Source organism: Microtus pennsylvanicus, chromosome 6, assembly GCF_037038515.1.
Source record: "Microtus pennsylvanicus isolate mMicPen1 chromosome 6, mMicPen1.hap1, whole genome shotgun sequence".
NCBI lineage: Eukaryota > Metazoa > Chordata > Mammalia > Rodentia > Cricetidae > Microtus > Microtus pennsylvanicus.
In genome coordinates, this window is record NC_134584.1 from 76,477,565 (window position 1) to 76,505,033 (window position 27,469).

General features: G+C 42.5%; 1 protein-coding gene and 1 long non-coding RNA gene across 5 annotated transcripts in view; one reads left to right on the top strand and one right to left on the bottom strand.

The window, feature by feature from the left end:
- The window catches only part of Nr3c2 (nuclear receptor subfamily 3 group C member 2), a 322,027-nt gene extending 319,727 nt beyond the window's left edge, over nucleotides 1–2,300 (bottom strand). Inside the window, exon 1 of one of the 3 annotated variants that reach the window (XM_075976497.1) lies at nucleotides 1,890–2,300. The gene's annotated coding sequence lies outside the window, so the exon portion shown is untranslated. Of the gene's footprint in view, nucleotides 1–528; nucleotides 597–1,889 lie in introns of those variants that run through there. The other 2 variants (XM_075976498.1, XM_075976499.1) reach the window with 2 other exon arrangements.
- On the top strand, nucleotides 128–21,646 carry LOC142852090 (uncharacterized). 2 transcript variants are annotated; one of them, XR_012910919.1, is made up of 6 exons: nucleotides 128–466; nucleotides 1,218–2,043; nucleotides 18,361–18,383; nucleotides 20,480–20,552; nucleotides 20,967–21,131; nucleotides 21,421–21,646. It is a non-coding gene; the product is annotated as an uncharacterized LOC142852090 (long non-coding RNA). The 2 variants fall into 2 exon arrangements; XR_012910918.1 differs by lacking the exon at nucleotides 20,967–21,131.
- The last annotated feature ends 5,823 nt before the right edge of the window (nucleotides 21,647–27,469 follow it).

Here is a 27,469-nt window from a genome sequence, read left to right on the forward strand (position 1 = left end):
TTCAGGTCGCTGTCCCGCCCGCCGGAACCATTTCCATTGGCCAAGGGGAAAACAAGGCTCCACGCTGTGCGGGCCAGGCTTGCTTCTCATTGGGCATTCGGAGCTGTCAGTCACCAGGCGGGCGACATGACTGATACAAAGTTGCTGCGACACAGCCTGGACTCGGCAGCTTCCTTAAAGCCGCAGAGGCAGTAGGTTCTCCCGGTTCGCGGAGGTGGCCACGATCCGGGGCACCCCTGCGCATGAAGCCCTTTAGCCCACATCTCTCCCTTGCCCCAAACTTGCTCTCACCTACCCAAGTGTCCCCCAGGGGGACCACAGGCAATCCGGAGAGAAGGGGAAACTGTGGTGACGCCGTAGCAGCCTAGCTGGTGTGCCCTCGCGCCCTCCACCTGCAGCGCCAGGTGAGCCGCAGCGACTCACACCCGACGCCGCCCACGGCGTCGGCAAGCCCAAGACGACTCAGGTGGGCTTTCCCGGGACCCCTAACGCTCTGCTCCTCCCACCCCCCCTTCAGGTCTAAGTTACCTCCCCCGCCGAGCAGCCTTAGTCTCCGCTGTCGAGAGCCAGAGGATCACGTTCCCAGTCGATTTCAGTTTCCTTGCAGGAAAAGCGGGTGCTTTCGGTGCAGCCAAACCCCTTTAAACACAGCCTTCCTCCCACCCCACCCCCTGCCAAAAAAAAAAAAGTGCCAGGGTCAAGAGCTGAGGCGCCTGATAATTTTGTTACTGTACTTACTACTTTAGTACTGGATTTTTCCACTAGTTCAATATGCAAGAAAGCTTACTATTGAGGACATGCGCTTTATAATTTGTGGAAGGGGTGCACATAATTGGGGGCAGGCTTATTGGAGGAAGGGAAAGCTTTCTAACTGTTTTCTACCGATCGTTTGCGCGAGAAAAATTCTGACTTCCCTTCGCCCCCTCTCGGATTTTCCTCCCGCCCACCCAAACACTGCACTTGCTAAACCGAAGGATGGGCTCCTTAACTTTAATTCTAAGGACTTTTAGACTGGTGTGAGGCTCGGCTTTGGACTCCCCTGCTGGCTTGGAGTCGGCACCAGTGACGTACACACCTAAATCTGGTCCCCTGGCCCTTGGCGACCCACAGGCCGCAGGCGGCAGCTGTGCAGCTTCGGGCTCACCCTTGCTCCTGGCGAGCCAAGGCTCGGGAGGAGGAGGGCAGCTTGTGCCCTAAGGCCCCTCCTTTTCTTACAGTTAGTTAAGCCTCAGGATCCCGGATCCTATGCCCAGGGAGACTGGAACTCTCAGCCACTCCCGCAGGACACTCCCCAGAGGCATGGGGGACTGCAGCGGCGCCCAGGAGCTGATCAGATGCCGGACTCCGGTGCCCATCAGTCGCCTGAGCTGAACTAGCCCTGGAGCCCCTACCCATATGAATCCCCGCCGAGTGTCCCAACTTTCCCGCGAGGATAGCTGTCACGCGACATCTATTGCGCCCGGGGCCGCGCGCCGGTGGCGAGCTGGAGCTAGGGAAGTCCCGGACCCGGCGGCCCGGGCTCGCCAAGCAGCAGAGGCTGCAGCTCAGCCAGGGTGACAGAACTATTCATCATTAAAGAAATGGACGCGTCTCCTTTTTTACTAAGTTTTTACCTCCCTTAGGGAGGGCTGGTCTTGCCCTGGATCCAAGCTCCTTGCAAAATCTAGGTTAGAACCGCGCGGAGTAGCCGCTGCGCTCTCTCTCCAGTCGCCCTGCAACCTTGTCCCGCGCGGGCCAGGCAGGCACCTGGCCTCCTGCCGGCAACCCACCTCGGTACGCCGACCCGCGTCCTCTCCCCTCTGCGCTGGCCTGGCCACCCCGGGGCCACCCCTGTTCTCCCAGACCCCCTCCCGCCACTGTAGGCGCAAAGTGACAGTCTCTGCACTCACCTTTTCTAGGACATGGTAGGGAGACTGGGGCGGGGGAGGGGGCAGCGAGACTCCCGCCGCCTCCGCCGCTGTTGCAGCCACCAGCAAGTCCAATACCAGCTGATCTGCGATGAGGATGGAGAGGGTAGCAATCCTGGCAGTCGCCCTACTGACGGTGGGTAGAGCAATAGAGCGACAGTGCAGTTATCCTGCTGGAGGCAGCGAGCCGGTGGCACCAAATCGCGCAGAGGGGGTTGCGAGCACCCGCCGGCCCCCAGCAGGGCAGCCGGGCCTGGGGCCGGCGGGTCTCCGGGGCTGCTGGTTAGCCCCGCGGTGACTGCGGAGGTTCCGGGAACCCGCCAGTCCCGCGGTAAGATTCCGCGCCCGCAGCGGAGAAGCGCGACTCTCCGCGCCCCTTCCTTGGGCTGGGGTGGCCGGTGACAGCTCCGGCGACAGAGCGTGGTGTGTGTGTGTGTGTGTGTGTGTGTGTGTGTGTGTTTGTGGGGGCAGCCGCAGGGGGAGCCCGTGGAGCTAGGGTCCCCTTCCCGGGTCACACCCTCACTAGCAGTACGAGGCAGTCTAGCGTCCGGCCACCCGCTGGTGGGAGACTGGGTGCTGGTGGCGGTCGCTGGAACCCCAGTCACTGACAGCAAGGAGGCCAAGGGAAAACGGAACCCCAGTGCACGCACCCTGTACTCCCCTCCGCCCGGGTCCACAAAGTCGGCCTTGACCTGGCTTCAGGTGCAGGTGCCACCGTAAAGGGAGCAGAGGGCTGGAGGACCACGACCGGGCCAGGAGGGAAAAGTTTCTTTCCTGAGCCTCCGCTGCCCACCCGGTGAGACAGCTCTTGAGTCGCTGCCCCGCCCCCACCGTTTGGGGGGGCGCCCTGGAGCGCCGGGGTGTCTGCGCACCAGGGCGTGTGGGGAGCGACAGCCACCGATCCCGCGCTCTGACAGTAGCCGCCGGGCCCTGCGGGCCTTGGAAGGGACCAGCCGCGACAGCCCTCCCCCGCAGCGCGCCCCCGCGCCACCCCGCGCGCCCCCGCGCCCTCGCGCCCGCCCGGGCAGACACCTACGCAGCTGCGAAAGTGAAAGGCGGGCTCCCTGGCCGGGCGGCGCGGCGCGCGGGCACGTGGCGCGGGAAGGAGGATTGAGCCCCAAGCTACCCTCTTAGGATTCTCCTGTCCCCTGTTCCCCGTGCGTCTTGGAGCTCACCGCTTCTCATTCTCCAGCCTCACACCCCAAGATACACTGGTCACCCCAGCATAGTGTGTATGCGCGCGCTCGTTTTCATGTGCACTCGCGGGTGTGAGAGATACCCTATGCGCCAGACTTCTCCACCTCAATGTTAGTTACTCACGCCCCTAGCTGGAAGTCTGCTGGGAGGGGAGACTTAAGTCACTACCAGCTTGTTTTAAAGGACTGAATTAAGCAAACCCAGGACTTGACCACACATCCCCTTCTCTGGTTTGACATTTCTTCCACGGTTTTCTAAACCCTCTGTAGTCCCCCCCCCCATTTCCTCCTAAATAGGAGTGAAAGTTGCTGATCCCCAGGAAAAGCGGTACTGTTCGGTTAATGTCTGCCTTTCTCTAACCCCAGTCCCATAGTCCAGTATCAAGTTTGTTGCTCCACCACCTACCTATTGTGTTGACACTCCCAGTTCCTCTGTGGCTCAAGATGGCATTTTGGCCTGCTGCAGAACAAACTTTTCCTGTTTTGTAAAAGTGCCTTCTAGGTTAAGATGTTTGGAATCATGACTTGGGTGAGATCAAGAAAGCGTTTAAATAATTTATGATAAAATGTAACCTTTTATTAAAAAGAACTTTAAAAAGGACAATTTAGAAGAATCTTGATGTTGATGAACCGACTGGAGATGCCTTGAGAATAAGATGGGTCGACACTGGTGCATTGGTTAAGTGAGCAGAAAGATGCAGAGGTGCCATAGAGCAGACGCCTATGCAGTATCATAAGGGAAGAACCAAATTGCCGGCGCAATTTAAGATAGCTAGGGATGTACATCCTACCGGCAAGGTTCACAGGTTAGGCTTGAACGATTCCGGTTCCATTCTTCCCTGCTCCCGCCACTGACTACTCTGCTTCACACTTTCAAATACAGGCAACATGATCAAAGTATGGCATAAAATGAGCTTAGAATAGCTGCCACATTGTAGAAATTTAGGAGATTTCCTCCCATGGTTCAGTTTGTTTTGAGGCAGAGTTTCTATGTGTAGCTCTGGCTGTCCTGAAGCTCACTTAGTACACCAGGCTGGCCTCCAACTCAGAGACCTGCCTGCCTCTGCCTCCTAAGTGCTTGGAGTAAAGGTGTGCCCAGTCACCGACTGGCATCTTCCTATGCTTTTATTTAGCCACTTTGAAAAATTTTATCTGCTCTGCCTGCAAGGCTCTGCAAGGCTGTCTGATATTAAAACCTAAGATTTTTTGATATACTCTTTTAAAACATTTTCATACCACAATAGAGGGTCTGGGATCTCTGGATACCCTTAGGTGCCAGTTTCTCTTATTACTGATGGATACTTAGAGGGTCTTGCAATTATCCATAGACGAAGTTTTGGGTTTTTCTTTTTTTAAATTTTTATGAGTTTCTTTTGCATAATCTCCCTTTGCTGGCACTGACATGGCAACAGCCCTGGAGTTCAGTGCCATACCTCCTGGTGAAGGGACAATAGGAAGGTGGCGCTGCTTTTGATAGGATTGCCCCATCAGTGCTGGCTCTGAGGGACCCCATGAGAGAAGGAGAATGCAGGACTTTAGGATGTTAGCATGCACTCTCATTCCATGTCTATCAGCGAAGAGTCCTGTCTGCCTTCCTTTGTATCTAGCAATGCCATTGCTTTAGAAGAATTCTCTCTCAACCAAGGTTGTCCTCCACACCCTTTTAAATAAGCCTTTTTGTTCTTTGCAAAAGGATGGAGAATTCAATTTCTTTTGAAAAAGAGATTGAAAAATTAAGAAATGGACAATCCAGAGAACTATGAGCCCATTTCCTATTCAGCTACCGAATGTCTTAAAGCTGCAAGCAGCCTCAGACATCACTCAACTCATTCACAGGCTGAACCTCAGGACACCGCCCTCCCCATCCCATTAGTGTCAAACTCCCTGAGGTTTGCTACAGTGAAGTGCACGACTCAGCGTTTGCAATTTACATGTGTGACATCACATCCTCTATTATGTAATTTCAGAAACAAAGCCTAATATCTAAGTTTGTGTTGGAAAAAATTCTCCCTAGCCCTGTTTTAGCTTGAGGAGAGCTGCCCTTTAGGTCCCTGTTTCCAGGCCCGCTTCTCCAGCTGTCCCTGAGAATGATTCATAAACTGGAAAATTTCTCGGACCCCAAAGTGAGCATATCTTCCTTAAGTCTGTATTTGCTGACAAGAAAGCGAAGGCCATATAGCTTGTTTGCACTAAATAGTGTTTTTTGTTTGGTTGGTTTGGTTTTGGAGACAAGGTTTCTCTGTGCAGCTCTGGCCATCCTAGCCTCTAATTCAGAGAGCCACCTGCCTTTTTTTTTTCTTTTTTAAAAATAAAGGCTAAAGCATTAGTTATAGTTAACTCCATTAATAAGCCTACCCATGTTAGGGCTGTTTACTTATTTAAGCTTTTCTCCTTTCCATCTCTTACCAGCTGTTGGAAAGAGTTAAGAAAGACAGGGTGAGTCAGAGGAGTGGGGAGGGTGTCAGGGAGAGAAGACGAACAGGACAACAATATAAGATCAAACTTCTTTGTTTATTGCAAAGCACACATGTTACAGTTTATAAACATTGCAAGCAAAGAAGGAAGTGTGGACTAGAAGATAAATACTGAACATATTAAGGATTTTGCTGACATCCAAAATTGCCCAAACTCAATTTTCTACAGTGTTTGGAATATTTGTTTCAGCTTTCATTATTCACTAATTTGAACAATTAATTAGGAATTTGTTTACTGATTGAGTTATCTATCTACCTTTATTCTATTTGCAGGCAGTTTAAATAGAAAATTCACAAACATACTACATTTCTATGGCCAAATTTTGGGATGGAAGAGAACCAAACAGCACACACATCACGATTAGTATGCCATATTATTAGAAACAAATCCGATTTCATTTGGCCCACACTGAGGTTCTAAATTTAGACATAATGTACAGTGGTTGAAAGGGGGGGGGGAGGAACTTGAACAGTATATTTTAATAAAACAGGGACGTTTTCAATTTCTTCTCTTTTCTCATGCATTCTTGGTGCAGTAGAGGAAATTCAGCACCTTTAAATAACTGTGCTAATCTTACATAAATAACCACATGGTTGTGTGCTCATTAGAAAACCAGGCTGTTTTTCTGGTATAATGCTCAGTAGCAGCACGCGCACGCACAAACACACACATGCGCGTACACACACACAATACACTCATAGAACTACATATACAGACATGCACACACACGCTCATACATATACAGTTACACATACACACACCGCAGAGAGGAGCATACACACATACACACACAAATACACATTGCACACACCACAAACACACAAACACACTACACACCACACACAGGAACATACACACATACACATGCCCGCACAACTACACAATACAACACACACACAAACATAAACACACAAATACACACCACACACGCATGCACATGGGAAGCATATGCAAATACACAACACATACATATATACACATACACACAAATACACACTACATGCACATATATACATACTCACAAAACATACGTACCACACACACCACATACATATATACTTACAAAGCACACATACACACAGATATATACACATAAACATTCACACAACCACACCACACACACATACAAATGCATATATGAACATACAAACACACACACGTATACACACACACAGAAACACACATGCACATATACACACACACACACGTGCACACACACAACTGGAAGCCATTGGGTCAAGAGTGTGAACCCCACCTCTTTCGAGCTAGGAGGAAGCCTTTTCAGCTTCTCCCCAGGACTCTGTAGGCGTTGCTAGTGTTTCAATAGCGGGCACATTATTTTTAGCGGCATATTTTAACAGCTGTCAGTAACAACGAAGACATTTTGATCAACAATATTTTTTACTCTATCAAAGATGATTGCAAAAAAGAATGCCTCAATATTTAAATGTTTAGCCATTAAAGAGAAATAATTTCTCATGATAGAAAATGCTCCAAACACATCAGAGACAAGCATGAAATAATTGCATAAAATGAGGCCTAATGGATTTATTTTTATTTTAAAGTGTCTGACAACTGTGTACACATAGTAAAGATAACTATTCCCAAGGGGGTCCATGTCAGAAAGAGAAACATCACGCATTTACAAATGGGTGGAGCATAGTTATGTGGGCAGAAAAAGTGAATAGGATATTTCCCCCAACCGAGTTAAGAAAGAGAGGTTATCATATGTCAGCTATATGACCCTGTATACATCAGACAGAAAGTGTACGAAGTTTCTTGACAGATGTCATCATTACTCCTAAAGATAACCATTGTCTGTGGAACTGTGCATATGTGGTAACTGATAACTGTCCTTTGGAGAATGTATTACAAAGCAAATGAACCAAATCTCCTGATGTGTCCAGGGTACGGTTCCCAAATTGAGTGATTTTTTTTTCTCCAAGAGAAATAGAGGTAATAGTGCTTGCTCCATAAGCCACTGGTTTGTGTCACCCTATTTAGAGGTCACCTGCTCACTTCAAATCCAGCTCTGAAGGCAGCTAAATGTTTCATCTTCATCTAGCTGGCAAGGTTGAGAGTTTGTGCATTCTTACATCAGAAAATGTTTCTATTGCCTGACATTTGTGTTCTTTAATCCTTTTGGAGTTTCAGACCTCTTCTAATAGGGAGTATTTATTTTAAATTATATGACAGGATTTTTTTTTAAATCATGCAGTTTTTGTAAAAAAAAAAAAAGATCAAGTTTAGATACACTTTTTACATTTCTAGCACAAACCATCTGACAGGTGCAACTCTTTAAGTGGTAATGCTTTCTCAGAGTATTATATGGTTTTATATATGCTTTGTTCTTAAATGTGGAATATTTATAAATCTATATCCCATGCCATATTACTATTAATATTCAAACCACAATCTATTTTGAAGTACTTAGTGCTTATCCTTACTATCTTTTCAAATTAAGTAGGCATTTTAAGAAAGGACTTATTTTTATTTTATGCATAGAGTGTTTGTGTACATGTATTCATGTATGTGCGCCATGTATGTCTGGTACCTGCAGAGGCCAGAAGAGGGTGTCATGTTGCCATGGAACTGGAATTACACTTAGGAACCTCGTGGGGCTGTTGTGAAACAAATCAGGGTCCTCTGCACAAGCACCAAGTGCTCATAACTGCTGAGTCATCGCTCCAGCCCCAATGGGCATGTTGTGTTTTTAACTTAGCTGTTTTTCTTTTTTGTTTAAATCCACTTATTATACAGTCCAAAAAAATAGTTCTCATCTCAGTGTGTCCTGAAGATGGGCCATTACTTGAGGTATAGATTTAATTGATGGTTCTCTTTCAGTTTTCATTAGATTTGATTAAAATTTGATGAAACTTTTGTAGCCATTACTGTTTTTTCTTTCTTTTTAACTTAATAAGGCATTATTATATTGTGGTAAAATACAGCAACATAAGTCATCGTTTCTGCCTTTTGTGAACATGCAGGTTCAGTGGATTGACACTGCAGTGACGCTCTCGCCACTCCCCAGCTGTGGAATTTATCCCTTCTTAGAGCACAGAACATCACTAGCTTTTAATCAACTGTAGTACAAGATGGTTTCCTTTATTTTGGGTGTGGGAAACTTCCCATTTACATCAGTAACAACTGTACCTCTCAATAGGAATGGCGTTGACATGGTAGGACTTTTCCTTCTTTAAATTCTGAAGTGGCACATGGAGAGGTGATTCGGTGGTGAGCCGCATTTGCAGCTCCCGCGGAGGACTGGGATTCAGTTCCCGCATCCACATGGCCATCACAACTGTCCAACTCCAGTTCAAGGGGTTCCCATGCCCTCTTCTGGCCTCTGAGGCCACTGTGCTCACATGGAACCCATAGACACATATAAGCAAACTACTATACATGAAATAAAATGATAAATCTTAAAATGAAGTGAGTTCAATGAATTTCATTCATGATAGATGAGATTTCTAGTTTGTTTGTTTTTGTTTGTTTTGAAATAGGCCTGGTGAATAATCAAGGAGTTTCAGCTGAAATACAATGAAGCTCCATTTCAAGTGTTACTCAAATATTCACTGGCCTGGCGAGTTAGGATGTAAAGAAAGGACTGTGTCCTGCACTGTGAGGAGAGTCTCTGTGCTACTCTGACTGTAGACTTTGCAGAGTTGTGTGTCCCACAGACTAGAAACAATGCATTCAGCTTTCGAAAAGAAGATCATGTGGGAAAATGAGATTTCCTCTTGTGGTAGGAAACGTAACCACACAGCGTAATTCAATTATTAACATTATTAATGGGGTAAGGCTTGGATCTTTACTGCCTCACATGAAAGCTAGAGATCAAATGTTGGCACCCAAAGGGGACTCACAGACACCTGTAACCCTAGCTCCCAGGGATCCAGCGCTCTCCTCTGGGGCACCTTCACACCTCTGGATGTATACACTCATGCAAGCACATGCACACACACAAATAAAACAAAATCTTTAAACAATATTAAAGCATTTAATTACAAATACTATCAAGAATAATGTATTTTATACATTCATCAATACTTCATCAAATATTCCAAGCACACAAAAACTATCTCACCACCTTTAATGCGGTCTTGGCCTTCCCATCAGCAGGGTGATATCGTATTTACTATAGATTGCTGCAGAAAGAGGAAACTGTTCTGAGGAGCAACACATTCTGACATCATAGAAGTTGCTGTTGGAGAGACAAGGGTGCCTAATCTTTCACTGAGCCACACAGTGAGCTACTAGAGCAAGTTAGATTCAATTAGTGACTGAGCCTTAAGTAAGATAATTATACTCAATATAATATATTTTTAAAAGTAAAATTTAAAAGATTGTAAGAATTTTAGCTTTGTGAGATAAATAGGTTTGAAAGGCAAGTTATGCTCTTATATAGAAAGCCACGAAAGAAAGCCTTTATCCATATACACCTGTCATGGGGAAAGAGGCAGTATGCTTACCTTCACGTACATGTTCGCAAAAGTGAGAATGGGTAGAAAGCCACAAGTCCCTTCATGAACGCAGCAAAAGGTTAGATCCAAGTATGTTGATGCTCAGTTGATCAGAAAAAAGATTCCAGGATGTCTGACTTTTAGCCAATGTATATTCTGATGGCTCACACTGGTGTCCAACTGGTCAGTGCATGTCCTGATGGCCCACATTGGTATCCAGTTGGTCAGTGCGTGTCCTGATGGTTCACACTGGTGCCCAACTGGTCAGTGCACGTCCTTATGGCTCACACTGGTGCCAGACTAGTTGGTGCTGCCATATGGATGTCCCTGCTTCAGGGACGTATTAGAATGTTCTTAAGGGATGTGCAAAGTACAAAGGCCAAAGAAGTTAAGATTCCTAAGAGAAAAAGTACCAGGTTCCTTCTTCCAATCTGCAAGACCTCTTCTAGGGAATACATGAAATGGAGAAAGAAAGAAAAAATCCAGACTCATTTGCCACCAGACCAGTGTTCCACCATTTGGGATTCATATCTATCCAGGATTCACCAGTCTTCATGGAATTTTGATGGAGAAGTCCAAGTTTCCCATACATTTCAGATGCCAAAATACACACAAACACATACACCACCACCACCTCTACCACTAAAACTTCCTCCACCTCCACCATCCCCATCACCATCCTCACCACCACCACCTCCACCACCACCTCCACCACTTCCTCCATCAACAACATCACCACCACCTCCACCACTTCCTCCATCAACAACATCACCACCCCCATCACCACCATCACCATCCTCACCACCACCACCACCTCCACCACTTCCTCCATCAGCAACATCACCACCACCACCACCTCCACCACTTCCTCCATCAACATCACCACCTCTATCACCATCACTACCACCCCCACCATCACCCCCCCATCACCACCACCACCACCACCTCCACCACTTCCTCCATCAACATCACCACCTCTATCACCATCACTACCACCCCCACCATCACCCCCCCATCACCACCACCACCATCACCTCCACCACTTCCTCCATCAACATCACCACCTCTATCACCATCACTACCACCCCCACCATCACCCCCCCCCCATCACCACCACCACCACCACATTGTATAGATTGCTGAATCTTGAGATGGACTGAAAAAGAAATTATGAATTTCTTATTCTAAAGGAAAATGAGAAGTAGAATTTATACTGACTGGAATGGCCAAGACTCTATAAGCAGAGTAACAGAGGAAGCTAGCAGCCTTCTATATGATTTTAAATAATTATTTTCAGAGGAAAAAAGATTGGATGGGGGGAAAGGCATGCTCTTTTCTGGCGTCAAAGGATATTGGAACCTTAACATGTGTCTTTTACAGTTATTTTTTAAAAGTTACCACCCTGAGTCACAGACTCGGAGTCATATAAAAGAAGAATTCCAGTTCTAAAGAGGACATCATGGCAGCTACTTGCCTCATGAATGACAGGAAGAGGAAGTCAGAATACAGGAAGGGACCAGGACAGCTACGGTCCCAGGGACATGCCTTTTTCCAGTCTCACTTCCATCACAGCGAGACTTCCTACCTTCAGTTAAGTTCCATTTCCTGCTTTTCATCACCTACCAATGATTCACCAATGGACCAATCCCTTGACTAGATCAACAGCACCAGAATCTAATAACTTATGAATAGTTTGTTATTTTGCACCTGAGCTCCAAGCCTCAAACCCATAGACCTGAGGGTGTGTGTGGCTGATTTCATATTCAAGCCATAGCAGAGGTGAAGGTTAAAAGCCTTGGGTATAAATATATCCTGGGTTTAGGTACCACCTCCAACTTCTGTATCACTATGGGTAAATTATTAAGCCCTTGCCTTAGTTTCATCACCTGTAAATGAAGTAATATACCTTACTTCATAGGGTTGCTGTGGAGACTGGCAATTTATTCAACAGCTGGATTCTAGCAAATAATATTGGCTACAATATCTTCACATGTATTTACTCCTAAGCCATCTGTTCCTAGCCATTCTTTTCTTTTCTTTATGCATTCACACTTTGTCCTCCTCGTGTAGTTCTGGTCTTGAGAACTGCCAATTTGGCTTCCTCTACTCACATCTGGGCACATCAGTTTCCATGAGCCAAGTCGGCCATTGCAAAATGTGTTCTTTTTGCAGTATAATGCCACCCACCCTAGCCTTGTAACACGGTGTGTACTGGCGTAAATTTGACACCGACATTTAGATCATTAGACTTCTTAATCTATTAGAAGTGAATTCTCTTATATGGCATAAAACATAAAATGCTAAGGATTTGCAAAAAAAAATTATTTCATTTTCTTCTTTTTGGGCACTGCGGATGGCTACATGTCCTAATCTCTCTTGCATTTAGGTGTGGTCTAGGTGCCGATTGTGCTGGACTAACAGAAGCGATGCATTCTACTTTAGGCATGGCCGTGAGTCTTCCTGGGTGATTGTCCAAACTCTTTCTTTTCCTACCATATGCAGTTTAAAAGCATCAGTGTATGGAAGGAAGCTGTATTCCCGAGCCATCTAGGGGGGAAAGCTGCTAATGCCAATTACATGGGACTGTGACAGAAGCAATAACTCTTTGTCTACCCCAAGAGATTTGGGGCAATTTGGTTGTTATATTTCCCGCATGTAGGTAGCATAGAAGAGGACTAATCACATAAGATATAATAAGGTCATGGTGGATCATGTCTTGTAGTTTCAATGCAATTATTTCACACCGTTACTGAACTAACTGTAGAGTTTCCAGTGTATTGTAGAGAAAGAATATGGATTGTAGCATCATCCAGAACCAGACTGAGAATCTGTCCTCAGAATCCATAAGCTTTGATTTCAAAATGTTCTATCTCTGGTATCAAAATAGAACATCTTTTAAAAAAATCTTATTGGATATGTGAATTAGGTAATGTTCCTTAATTTCCACCCCCTTCCAGCATTTCAGTATGTCTAATCTGTTATATAATATTGGTGAGTCCACATATTAAATCTCATTTTTAAAAAAATTTGACTTTGTAAAAGCACTGTATTAAATCTTGACAAAATGGTAGCAATTTAGTCCACACGAAGCACTCATTTCCAAAGTGTGTGCCCAAATGAAGAAAATGATTATAAAACTTTTCTTTGTGGAAAATAGTATTGAGCAGAGAACAATTTCCCTTTATTTAGTTGCATTATTCAGGAAGTTCCCAAGTTAGAAAGCTTATGCTATGCTCCATAGCACAATCTTGAAAATATTGTATTTAATTAAAATGGGAATTTCTGAAATGATTACAACAGCATTTATCTTTCAAAGCCTCACATAAAATTTTTTGACCCATAAAATATTTATGAGTTAATTTTCCTTTCCTCGTCTCAATTTAGCAATCAGAAAAATAGTTTCCATTCCAAAATACTGAAGGTGGGCCACTAGCAAGCTGTGCACCAGCAGGTTAAAAAATACCTGAATACCACACACGTATGGTCATTGTACACATAGGGCTAGCAAGATTTCAAAGGCATACCTGTAAGGGTTGCCACTTGCTAGTTAATATTTAAACAAACTGTTAAGAATTTATGACATCCATTTGGCGGCTTTTTAAATGGAAAAAACCAAGCTGGAGTATTACATATTATATTAATATAAAACGTGAGTGGCTGAAAAAGTCTACACTAGTTACACAAAGAACATTAACAAGTCAACAGGTATTCACTCAGGGCTTATAGTTCCTGGTCCAACATTAATCAGCGCAACTGAGTCAACTCCTTGTTGTAGACTTGCAATAGGCTTTTCCTTCGGTTATCAGGTAGGTATTTCTGAGCATGGGAAGGTAGCATCATGCTCATTCTGTCCTCTGTCTTTCTTATTTCCACTCACAATTGCTTCATTTATTTTTTTTCTCATCATCTCAACCTGTACTACCCTCAAGACAATCCCCAAATCCCTACCAACCTCCCCCAACCCTTTCTCTTTCCAAACATTAAGTTACATTTTTACGTACAAGTTTTTATCTATGGCAGCATGAAACATCACACAAATCAGAAATACCTTAGAGAGAGAAAGTTCCCACGTTCATCTTTGAAGTACAATATATGCGGCCATCTTTATGCATCACGTCTAAGGCTGTTATACCATCCAACTCAGCCAGTTTTTTTTTTTTTCTCCAGCATCGGAACAGATTGCTGTTTTCTCAGCTAAATACCTGATGAAGAAGTTGGCTTGCATTTCAGGGCCATGTTGTACAAAAGAGAGAGAGAGAGAGAGAAAGAAAAATGTATCTTTAAACACTTGAATCACACCCGGGTGGTGAGATGCTCATATGCTGAGAACAGTGCAGGCACTGAGACCAAGCGAAGGAATATCCGATGTGATTCTCCCTCCGCACGCTCTCCTAGGGCATATGCTCTAGTGGAACGTGGGACAGATGCACCCACACTGTTTACATTCTTCCTTTCTTTCTCTTCCTGGCAGAGTAAGTAGAATTGAGTATGGGTGTGAACTTTATATGTGTTGGGAGATGTGGCATTTCGAACCATACTGTTTCCTCAGAAGGACAGCTCATGTGGAAGGGGATTTAGGGCCCCCAGCTTCTCTTGTTTGTTGTAGCAGGAATCCCCTTTGATGAATGGAGTGCATGTCTCCGTGGCTGAAAACATGAAGCTGTGGAGGATGGAGGATTAGGAGGAAGATTTATTCAGTAGCTCTGCCTCTCGTCTTCAGCTCGGTGTATTTTGCCTCAGTTCTCTGTAGACGGTTAAGGTGATCAGTGTTTAGCAGCAGTGTCAACTCCCTTTTCTTATGGTTGTGACAATGAGAACTTATAATCCACAATGACAGGGACGTCCCAGCAGCTGGAACGGTAGAGATGCCTAACCTATGGGGTGATGCCACTACATTCAGGATCAGTCTTCCGCATCCTCAAGAAAAAACCTTTCTGGAAATACTCCCATAGACACATACAGAGGTGCTCATAGTGGTGCTGACCCTAAGATGACAATCAAGCCAAATGTGAGCCAGCAGCATTCATGACTTCAACTCCCTAGACGCCTAGAAAACAACTCAAAGGTGAGAAAGCTGAAGTCACTAGACACTGCCAGATAGCACTACCTTGGGGAGGGGTCAGAATTACCCTTGATTGACAGATGCTTGTTTTTGTAATAGAATGTGAAGACCTAGGAGACTTGGAGGGGTATTTTTTATGAAAGAAAATGTGGGTAGGGTTGAGGCAGGGCCTGATGCTATGCCAAAGGCCTCTGAAAGTCCTTAGTTATTGATTGTTGAGAACTTATAGAATAATTAGGTCTAAAATCTCATGTAAATTATTTTCGGTTATGCAATTCCCCCTTCATTTCACAAACCTTCAGGAGAATCTTCCAAAAACACCAGTACCATGTGTGAACAGTTTATCCTTGACCATCGAACAACAGAATGGGTCCCCATGTGGGCCCATACAGCTTGTAGACAGTTTTCTCATTCAAAGGAATCAGCTTCTGGAACCAACTCCCACCAATACAGACTGTGGAAAAAAGCCCTGTGGATTTCCACTATGTGTGCGTGATGAACTTAAACGATGTCCTTTCAACTCTTTGGAGTTCGGAGGCCTCTCAGTTGCATTTGCAATAGTAAGAATCATTGTAGAATGGGATGAAAAAGAGCCATATCTCTATCACTTGGAACGGAGTTTGGGGCTTGTAGAAACAGAGACAAGCACTAGCCACGGTTCCCACTGTGTAAGGTCAGCATGCCAGGGGACACAGCTAACTCCCCTTCTTCCTCATCCCTCTCAGTGCAGACACTTCCGTCTTTCCATCTCTGTTGCTTCTCCACTGCCCTGCCACACAATATCCCTTTCGTCTTCCTAGGAACACTCTAGACATGTCCTTGCCCATGGCTCCCCCACTACTCAAGCATAGTCAAAATGGTTTTGTTTCTCTCGCCCCCAAAGCCTTTTGCCGAAGCTCTCAGGTATCCACTGTCTCCAGAGCACAGTGTCCTCTTCATGTCTCCCATTCTTCTGCCTCAAACTATTCTTTCTCTTGTAAAAAGCTCTGTTTCTCATATCTTCAGATCTTAATTTGCTGGATTCTACTCTCCTTTCAGATATCAACCCGAAAATGGTGCTTCTTACAGTAAACCAAACTGTAAACTCACAGAATTTGATCCGTACCTTTTAAATGACATTTATCACTTTCTTTCCATTTTAGTAGCTACTTGTCCACATGTTATCTTTTAGTCCTAAGCACAAAGCATCTTGGAAACTGGAATTCTCTCTTAGCAATTGGTTCATGACAGCTGCTAAGTAGTTGATTTCATTTACTTCTATTTTCTTTAGAAGAAAATGACACATTAAATAATAGCTAATGGCTTAAATAATAAGAAATTAAAAAACAGAGAAACATAACAGAAACATAAGAATAATCAATAATCCCACCCCCCACATAGTTCTTATTGAAGCATCAAAGGCGTTTTCCTCAAATGAAACTTGTTGATACATCCCACATCTCTCCAGGGTGAAGCCATATTCTTCCTCCCTAAGTCCTTGTTTGATCCCTGTACCAAATCTGGCTAGGTTTTTTTGATGTGATCCACTAGATGTTGTCATCTTTTTGTATGACCTTATCTTCCTGACTATAGTTATGATTCTGGGCATGGACCATGGATGCCAGGCCAAAAAAAACAAAATATTTCTCTTAAGTTTGTTTTCAGAGCTAAAACAAGACATTTTTCACCATGAATGATGATCCAGGAAACCGCGGGATTAGTTTAGGTAGAGAAGGCAGGCTTTCGAAGCTGCAAAAGCACACTGCACACGGAGGCAGAGACTAGAAGCAGAGTGAGTCCCCATGGCACATGAACGCTGGTTCTTGTTTCTGGGAACCCTTTCCCAAAGCAGCTTAACCTTCTGAAGCATAATTATCAAAGCTTCTCTGGGTTATTACTAGATGAGGCTGGAATCCAGGAGTCTGGTAGCCTTGCTTCTGAAGTCTCGGAGTTAGCTTCTCTCAGATGCAGACTCCTTCCTTCAGCGGTGGTTTTCTTGGTTACTTCCTTATGCCAGATGTCCTTCGCTTGTCCTCTTTGTCGTATCTATTCTAGCCTTTGTCCAAAGTCTAGCTCAAGATCTTTCTCCTCCATTAAAACCCTTCTTGACTGATCTTTTCCAGCTCTTCCCATTTGTTGAAATGGATTGATTTTCTCCCTTGGTTTGTTCTCTTTTGTGTATTCTGGTAAGAGAATGGATCCTCCTCCCCTTCCTCTCCTTCTGTTTATTTACTTACGAAGACCTGCCTTTAAGGAACTGTATCTTTTGTGTTTAGAAGCACTTTAATTTGCTTGACTATGATGGCTCAGGGAAAGCAGTAAGGGAGAATTGAATTTTATCTACACTGAAAAGGGAAGCAGACTATGAAACTCCTGCAAGCAGTCAAGAAAAGGAGAAGTGAGGAGCAGAAAAAGTTGAGAGAAAGGGCTAAGGAAAAGGACTGATTCTTCCCCATGTTCCTCCTTCCTTCTGGGGTGGGAAGAAAACTAACGTATGGAATATTTCGGGGGGCATGCATGAAAATAATGCGTTGAATAAAGGGACAGAGTTCAGGCATATATATTCAGAGGAAAAGACAGAGTCAACACTCCACAAGCTGTGAAGACAGAGAAAACCCCAACCTCTCTACTTACAGGAAACATGAGAAGGGCTTTGAGATCTACTCAGTTCTGAAGTTTGGGGTTTGGGGCACGAGGGCTCAGTGCTTATATGGGTCACAAATGCTTATTAGTTTACGATTGTGTGTGTATGTACACGTTGGTGGGTGTGCTCATCTGTGATATATGGCTGAGGTCAACATCAGCGCCATTTCTCAGATGTGTCCACCTTGTTTTTTCAAGTAGGGTCTTTCATTTGAAATATATTTGCCAAAGGGGCTAAACTGACCAGCATACGGGCTCCAGGGATCTGCCTGTCTCTGCCTCCCAAGCCAGGATTAAGGATTCTAGAAATAGAATTTAGACCTGGATCCTCATGTTTGTGTTGCACGTTTCCTGACTCCCACTGAAAAACCACTTTTCTTGTGCCTGCTCTCCGCACTTTCCCAGGCCTCTCCTCTCCATGCTGGCAGCATCTCTTTCAACTTTACTTTAATCAAGCATTGCAGAGAGATTGTTGGGGAGAGGAGGCAGGAAGGGAAGAGGGGAGAGAAAGAGACCTTATCCTTGCTCTCTATAGCCTTTCAAACTATTCTGCTGGTCGCCAGATACCAGCATTACCTGACTTCATTTGATTTATCCAAGCAAAACTCCTTTTACTAACATAATTCTCTTTCCAGGGATGCCGAGGCTCTTCATGTAGGTGAGTACACCAAGAGTCTTAGCCCACTGTCTACACTGATATATTTATTGTCTCTGGCTACCATTCTACTATCTCAATCTACAAATCTTGCCTTTTCTCATATTCCAGTAGATCCTTTAGCTCCTCTGGGAAACCTGTTCTGACATGCAATCTGCGGTTATGTTTTAATAGATCTTATATTTATACAACTATACCAGTATGCTTGTGGCATATTATATGCATAGTGCAACATTTATAGGTCAAACAATCCTGTGCCATGTGACACTGATTGTTGATCTTTGACGGACTTTATGGTGGTCAGTCTGCTCATAAGTAGCTTGAGGACCGAAGCAGCAATCTGACATTCTTATATAGTGGGTGCTTAGTGCTCACTAGATGTGTAAAAAGTCTCTTAAGCTGATTGTATTCACAAAGGGGGCTTTGATTAGGTTTTTACTCTTCCCCAAGGCTAGAACATTGTCTAGGAAATAGTAGATCTCTATGAATACTTATTGAACGCATGAGTAAATATGTCTGCCAACTTCCATTACTCCCAGTAGCCAGGGATAATCTTTTCTTCTTGGTTTTGCCATGCAATGTTTAGAAGTTTTCCATAATTCTCTTAACTCTAATAACTGCCCTTTCTCAGTTGAGTTTCTCAGCCATTCTGCTAATATCAAATGTTACTACCCTGTTCCTTGAGTGTGACATCAGCCATTCTGTTTTGTTTGTTTGTTTGTTTTTTGTTTTGCTTTTTCGAGACAGGGTTTCTCTGTAGCTTTGGTGCCTATCCTGTAACTAGCTCTTGTACACCAGGCTGGCCTCGAACTCAAAGTGCCTGCTTGTGCTTCCCAAGTGCTGGGATTAAAGGCATGTGCCACCACTGCCTGGCTGACATCAGCCATTCTTAAAGCACCACACTCATTTCAGATCACATTTGGGCCATGTTAATTTATCTATACTGAGAGAGAAAATGAAGAGCAGTGTATATGGATAGCTTCAGCCATTGATTTCCATGTTGCCTGGGTTATTGTGACACTGAAGCATGAGGCAGGCACAGGAAAGCGTTAAAAGGAGTCTCTACAGGGACATGTCATTTTTTTAAACTAATGGAAATGTTCAAAATTATAGAGGTATAAATGAGCTCCAAATTAACAAGAATCTAACATTTACTGGGAAGAAAAGATTGAAAGAAGCCCATGGGATTTTAAAGAAGAAGAGAAAAGGACTTGCTTTTTCAGGTTGTCAAGATTTACTGTAAAGCCGTCTTCAAGAATTCAAACAAAGACAAAACCAAAGCAGCAAAGAAGAAGTCATGCACAACAAATTAGTTGGGACATAAATTCTGTAAAAATGATACTGGAACAATTAACTGGTATGTTAAAAAGTACATTTACTATGTCATACATGAAAATAAATAGAGATTCTGGGTAGATCAATAACTCAAATGCAAAAAAATATTTTCAAGGCTAACAGTAGGAAGAAAAATTTCTGAATGACACAGAAGTGCATACTAAAGAATGGATACTCTCGACAGCATGAAAATTTCAAATTTATTTGTAGAAAGGACATTAGAAAGTTCAAAAGCAAGTCACAAACAGTTTCCCATTTCATAGACATTTGTCTGTATCTGACAATGGTATCAGAAGTATATATTATAAATGAAATAACCAAATGATTGAAAATTCAATAGAAAAATGGGAAATGGTTTTAATAGGCAACCCCCCCCACAAATGTAATTGGTCAATACATTCTACCCAAAAGTATTTAGAGAATGGTATCATCTATTAAAATCGAGATTGGATGTACTGTATCTTATTACAATTCTTACTTTATGTGTATGTGTTTGCACAGATACACTGATATAAATCCTGCATTTAATGAACAAGTAACATATGCAAAGATTCTTGCAAAATTATAACTATAAAAATTGAGATAAAGCCAAGTTATGAATATCAGGATAATAGTAAATAACTTTTGGTATTTCTCCCAGTTCAGCTGATATAAACTAATTAGATCTGTATGAGCCAAAACAAACCTCAAACATCATCCGAAGGGAAGGACAAAAGTCAATTGTAGTAAGGAGATTATGACACAAGGCTTCTGTATTACTCCAGGGCATTGGCTGTCTGATGTAACTGAGTGTTCCCCAAACAGGCTCTAAGAAATTACCCCGCGGAAGGCTCTTTAGTAAGTACTCTGGGAACAAGCTCTTGTGGAAAAGAGATAAAGGTGGGGGATGGGGTGCAAGGATTGTGCAGCAGTCTTAAGTACTTCCTGAAGATTCCTGGAACTAAAATTGACCATCAACATGGTCTGACTTAGGTTAAGGTCCTGTCTCCTCAACCTGTGACAATGTCACTGACTAGTGAGATGACAGAAGACGTGGGGGGAAATAGCTTTCCTCGCCTCTCTATTAGTCACGAGGAATCGTCTGCCGACACTCTCTCGTCCTCCCGGAAAGAAGTCACGTTAGAGTTTCCCACATTCTTTTAGTTAGATATGAACCACACAATTTGCTCTGATGGATGGGTCTCACAAGTGGTATATTTCAGTTCTAGGTAGAAACTTTTCATAATCCAAGTGTCCCTTCCCACTCCATAGTGACCTGTGACATTCTAAATGGTGGAGACCCTTCCAGCTGCGTCTCTGAGTGAAGAATCCTGAAGCAGTGCCCGCAGCCATCCTGTGAAGTGTGATCAAAAGTACACATTCTGCTTGCTAACAGGGACTCCAGTGTCATGGTAGCACAATGGTGGCACCTGACAGGTGTCTTTTAATTACATATCTCACCTTTGCCACCCTTTGTTTCTCTCCTTATTTCTTACCCAATAGTTAAACTTAATAGTCTTAGCCATCCTGTTCGAGTTCAGGATTTCCTGCAAAGTGGAACCAGTTATGTGACCTATTCTCTGAAATCATGATTTTTATGGTCTTTACATAGAAACCACATACAGTATCATTCTCAGGGATTTATAATTGCTTATTAGCATATTAAATTTCCTAAGCAGTCTTTTTGTGAAGAATCTGTTTTAATTAATTTTTATTTTTATTTCAGGAAATTATTGGACTATGGAACCCTAAAAATAACATCCATTAACATCTGACAAAGGAGCACATTTTTGGAAACTATGCCCTTAGCAATTTTTCTCTTTCCATGAAAATGAAACACATCCATGGGGTCTACTTGCAACCGAAGAGAATGGAATTGGGACTTATTCCCAGTGGGTTCAAGAACTAAGAGCCTTCCTACAATCATCACAGTTCAATAAAATTGACTTGTAAAAAAACTCTTCAGTTGGTTTTAGAGTCAATCAACACTGATTTGAGATAAACAGAATAACAAACACTAGGCTGTGGGGGGTAGTGGTTCCTCAGGTATCTAAGGCTGAGAATGTATTTTCAAAAATTTATATGTAGATATATAAATGCAAAATAATTAAATTAGTTCATGAGCATTGCCAAATAGATGGTATAGTTAGAACCTTATGTTTCTAGGATCACACAGTTAGTAAGGATATAGTTGGAAAAATTGATAACTATTTTCATATATTGGATCCCAGTATAAAGGATTCACTGAGTCACACAAACACTCGATGGGATGTGTGTATGTGTGTGTGTGTGTGTGTGTGTATTTGTGTGAGCAGGCCAAAGGTCACTTGGGTGTCAACTTTAGTCATTCTTTATTGTAGTTTCTTTCTCTGAATCTGGACATGAAAGACTCGCAGATAAGCCCCAGGGATCCTTCTGATTCAATGTACCCAGTTCTGGGGTCACAGCCACTTTGCTGCACCTGACCTTTAACCTTGGCGCTAGCACTCCTAATATGCAAATGCTTCACTGACTGAGCCATTCACCCTTCTCTTCACTCATTGATATTACTTAGATCTCTTCCTTAAGTAGAACATATAATAACTTACATCTTAAGTATATGTAGTTAGAGAGATTGTCATCTTTCCATATTTGCATCATGACATCAGAAAAAGACAACAAAATATTTTAAATAAATGCTGATTGGCCAGTAACCAGGCAGGAAGTATAGGTGGGACAACCAGAAAGGAAGTAGAGGCGGGTCAATAAGAACAGGAGAATTCTGGGAAAGAGGAAGACCATTCCTCAGGAGTCCTGGCCCAGACACAAGATCTGATGGACTCGCTGAAAAAGGTACCGAGCCATGTGGCAAACATATACTAGAATAATGAGCGAATATAAGTTATAAGAGTTAATAAGAAGCCTGAGCTAATGGGCCAATCAGTTTATAGTTAATGTAGACCTCTGTGTGATATCTTTAAGACTTAACAATTGTGGGAACCAGATAGGAGAGAGCACCTCAGACAACAACAAAACCAGAATTTACCAGTTTCTTAGTCAAACAAGGTCTCAAAATTGACCGCCTGCCTGCCTGATGCATGGTTTACTGGCTGGGAAAAAAAAAAGTCCTACTTAGAACAAGGTATAGAAGATTATTGCTGGGGCCTTTATAAGATTGCTTCCTCCAGAATTTAGATAAGAGTTTACTTCTATTGAATGGAAATTTCATAATTTAATAAATTAGACTGGCTGGCATCCAAAGTGGATGCAGCAGAAAATTGACAAATCTCTCTTCTTTTTCTGTGCTTGGTGAGAAGAAAAGACAAAATATTGAAGGGAAACACAAGGGTACCAGGGTCCTGCCTCTAACACAAGTGAAGTAGAGTTAGGAATTAAATTTGTTATGTAATATATTAAAGACTTGGAATTCAGATATTTTGGGAATAGATAGCTCATCAGAAACACAAATTACTTTTTGACTCAATCTATTATTTATTTCAATTTATTAAAAATGCATGCAATATATCTTTGTTATAAAAAGTTCAAAGTCATTTGTGATGGTTTAGTTGACTTATCACTCACACATAGAAATCTGCATATTTTATGTTAGATTGACATTACATTTTTGAGAAATTGCCATGTCATAAAATAAGTTCATTTGAAAGAATAAAAACCACAGTGACCTCATACATATATTAATTACTTTAAAGTTATTGTCCTAGTTTCATTCCAGTTACTGTGACAAAGAGTCTGATAGAAAGAAGGATACGAGGAAAGGGTTTATTTAAATTACAGTTCCAAGTTGAGGTCCATCAGTTTGGGGAAGTCAAGCCAGGAACTCAATCAGCTAGTCACATCACATTTACAATCAAGAGCAGAGAGAGAAACAACACATCCTTGCTTGCTTGTTTGTTTCCTGACCTCCTGTCTTGGGAATGGTACTGCCCAAAGTAGCCTGGGTTAATTAACAATCAAACCATTTCCCCCAGACATGCCCACAGGCTACCTAGATGTAGATAATTCCCCTTTAAGAATCTCTTCCCAAGTGAATATATGTTGTATCAAGTTGACAATTAAAACTAACTTCAAATAATACTGAGGCAGTTAAAAATTTAGATTATGCTTTTAAGGTTTGGAGTGGGACATTTTTTTAAAATTATAATTAATTGTTCTAAGTACCTTGAAGTCAGCAGAAAAAATATTTTACAGGCTGGGTGTGGTTGCATAGGCCTATCACCTGGGCACTTGGGAAGCTGAGCAAAGACAAAATCAACAACAAACAACTTGCCACTGAATCCAAAGTCCGATTTGAAGTAGTTTATGTTGGATTAACTTATGTTTATAGTGCTTATTGGCTGTAAGACCTCACTTTTCTCCTTCCCCAATTTGTCTCTAAACTTTTTCTACTCTCTGCTTGTAAAGTATTGCTTTCATCTTTGAGACAGTTTCCCTACCTCCCAACCTGCCCTCAAATTGCTTTACTTCCTGAAGCCCTAAAGCTGGGACAGCAGGTGGGAGCTAGCAGGCCTAGCTTCTAAGAGTTTTTTGTCTCCTATGTAAATCCAGTTTCCAATATGAAAAACAAAAACACCAAAAATTAAGCAAGCAAGCAAACAAATAAACAAAAAAAGCAATGAGCAAATGGTTATGGTGAGTCTTAGTTTGAAATCAGAATGCTTAGAAAATTCTGGTTTTGGTGGCAGGACAGTCTCTTCTAAAGGTCATGTATAATAAAAAGAAAAAGTTTATGAAATTTGATTTAAGCATGATATTTAATTGAAAAATATTACTTTGAAATCAGTCTATTTTTTATTTCAAATATATTAAATATAAGCAGATAAAATTAAACTGTCTTTTAAAAGTCGAATTATAGATACCTGCATTTATGAATATATACATCTTGAGTCTGTGCTTTGTTTCCTGTTTGATTTGTTATTCTTCTTTGTTACCTAATATGGCATATTTGTTGTGGTGCAGCTAATTTCAAGTAGAGTGAAAGTAACTAAAGTCTAGGTATGTAGTAAACACTGTACTTATCACTCTCATTGTTAGATGGGAAAGCTGGGCCTGGAGAAATGGATCAGCAGGTAAAAGTCCAGGCTGTGACAGAGAACCTGCATTCAGTTTTCAGCACCCACATGGAGACTCACAACTGCCTGTAACTCTAGTTCCAAAGGATTTGAATTCCTCTTCTGGCACGGTAGGTACCACAAATTCATGGGTCACAGACATTCATGTAGGCCAAACAACCATGGACATGAAAAAGAAATTAAAATTAAAAAGTAAAAGTTTATTGTATTAAAAATGTTATTCCATTTGATGTGTGTGTAGGCATGCGTGTGCGCATGCATGTGTGCGCAAATGTACACCATAACACAAACGTGGAGGCCATACTGTAACTTTCTCTTCCTCCACCATGCGGATCCTGTGGAATCAGACCCGGGTCTTCAGGCATGATAACAAGACTTTACCCACTGAGCCATTTATTTCACCAAGCTTAAAGTGAGAGTTTGTCACACACAAATCATAATTCAGATGTTAAATTAGGTGGTATTTAATTAGCAAGATGACCAGAGGAATGAGTGAGATCCTAATTATAACCCTAACAGGCAGAGAATCTCCTAAAGATTATAGCTCAATGTTCATTAAAAAAAATAATGAGATCAGTGTTACCACAACTCTTGACGTCTGAACGTTTAGGAAATCTGTCTGTTGAATCCAGCACCATTAGATGTAAATCTGAATGTAAAAAACAGGAGTATGACACAACCAAAGTCAACACCTCTACAGAGTGAGATTTCAGAACTGACAAGTATGTAAGGCGAGCTCCACAGAAATGCGTTTCACGTGTCTGCAGAGTGAAAGCAAAGCAGCACTTCCGGCCAGTCAGTAAGCAGCATGTCAGGTGCCTCCCACTCCAAAAAGGCTTTTATGCACAAGCAAGATGAACAGAGCCTTGGGTTGTAGAAATAGATTATTAAAAATTGATTTCAGGTCTTATCTTAGTTGTTACAGAAATAATGAGTGAAATGTTTCAGATGCTTATTCTGAATAAATGACTTTTCCCTGAGCCTGGAACGAAGCACTGGCTCCAACCAGCCTCTAGGACAAAGTACAAAATGCAGAACCAGGGATCTCATTTCTTGACACATGTTTTAGAAAACTATAATTAATATAGCTGAGGTATTTGCTCATTCTGCCTTACCTGATTAATTAAGATAACCTTAGGATGGGGTTTATTGAATTCATTGTAAACTTACAAGCATTGAATATTTTTTTTTCAGTGAAGCCAATCATTGTGCTAGTTGATTAGCTGGGATTGCTCATATATTCATGAGTCATGTTCTTAGCAAAGTGACCTTGCAGAGCTCATCAAGAAGGGAGTCCAGTTCTGAACTCCTTTATCTTTGGTTCACCTTTTGATATGTTTTTATCAGTAACATGAGGCAGAAACTCAGTACAACACTTAAGAGGTTTTATAAGTGTTTCACTTTGGTATCACTTCCTCAGTCATGAACAAAATCCTTGGATGTGCAACTAATGAGTGAAATCATAAATATCAGAGCCAAGCCAGCCAAGTTATTCGGAGGATCCACATGTGACAGGGAGAGGAGTCAGGGTTCTGACATGAGACTGACTTGCCATGAAAGAGCCCAATTAAAACAGGAAAAAATGTTCCACTGAGCTTTGGCAACAATAGCAAGAGCTAAAGAAATGATTAACTTACACAAAATATTGAAGCTTTATATGCTTCATTGTCCTCAATTCATACCTTGGTACTTAATGTGAGTCAAGAAATTCAGGACCTGACGACACAAACATAGTAAGCGACATCTGTACAAGAATTGCCATCTTTAAACTATCTGTTAAACATGCTATGCAAGAATCAAATTTGATAATCACTACCTTTGGTAACTTAGAAAATGAATTGCTATATAAAGCTCGTTTTTATTTCTCTGCTGAATCATTCCAAAAATGTGTTTATGCTCAACTGGTTTTCATGTCCCATAGACTGAACAGTGTAAAATTGAAAGGCAGAGAGAGGCAAGAGAGCAAGTTCCACAAACTCACTAAAGGCCAAACAGTGAAGAAAAGTTTTGTACAATCGACCTTGTATGCACACATGCTATTTCAAATGGTCAGCAGTTTTCTAGTGCATGTAGGCATTTCAGATCAGTTGATGATCATGCTATTAGAATGAAATGTTTTTTTTTTTTACAAGAAATAAGAACACTGAGTTAGAAATAAAACACTTGGTATCCTGATGTGGGATTTCCCTCTATGTGTGGTGATTAGCATGAATGAATAAAGAAACTGCTTTGGACCTATAGGAGGGTAGAACTTAGCTAGTTGGGGGGGGGGGATGCTGAATGCTGGGAGGAAGAAAGACAGAGACAAAGAGGGAAGCCATGGAGCCACCGCCAGAGACAGATGCTGAAACTTTAGCCAGTAAGCCACAGCCACGTGGTAATACACAGATTACTAGAAAGGGGATAAATTAATATGTAAGAGTTAGCCAATAAGAAACTAGCACTAATAATCCAAGCAATGATTTAATTAATACAGTTTTGTGTGATTATTTCTGGTCTAAGCTAGTTAAGTGGCTGGGAACCAACAAGCAGCTCTCTTTTCCTACAAATTGGAGGCAACATGGTGGACTAAATATAGTAAAGCCTGAGAGGGCTTGGAAAGAAATTCTAGGCACTAAGAAACAAAGTTTAGCTGCATTGCCCCCTCAATGGGCTTTCCTCCCTGGCAGCATGCTGAGGCTCCTTTAGGAGAGGTCTTACTGATTC